Source organism: Salvelinus sp. IW2-2015, linkage group LG18, assembly GCF_002910315.2.
Source record: "Salvelinus sp. IW2-2015 linkage group LG18, ASM291031v2, whole genome shotgun sequence".
Classification (NCBI taxonomy): domain Eukaryota; kingdom Metazoa; phylum Chordata; class Actinopteri; order Salmoniformes; family Salmonidae; genus Salvelinus; species Salvelinus sp. IW2-2015.
This window is the reverse complement of record NC_036858.1, coordinates 672,665-673,089: the sequence shown is the minus strand read 5'-3', so window position 1 is coordinate 673,089 and position 425 is coordinate 672,665.

The window sequence follows — 425 nt, the reverse complement described above, 5'->3', positions numbered from 1 at the left end:
AAAAATCTTAATAAATGTGTTCAATTATAATCTACTGATGTCTTGACACAGATTCCTTACATGAATATAGTGCCAAATAAGATGCAAAACCGTTTCTGGATGGTCATTACAAAATGTACAATTTGAATGTATGTTTTTTTTTTACTTCTTCATATAGTGGTTGGCAGGATAATATTTATGAATAATTTAAAAATAAACTTCCTTCATTTTGTTAATAAGTAGGTACAGTGGGGCAAAAAAGTATTTAGTCAGCCACCAATTGTGCAAGTTCTCCCACTTAAAAAGATGAGAGAGGCCTGTAATTGTCATCATAGGTACACTTCAACTATGACAGACAAAATGAGGGAAAAAAATCCAGAAAATCACATTGTAGGATTTTTTATGAATTTATTTGCAAATTATGGTGGAAAATAAGTATTTGGTCA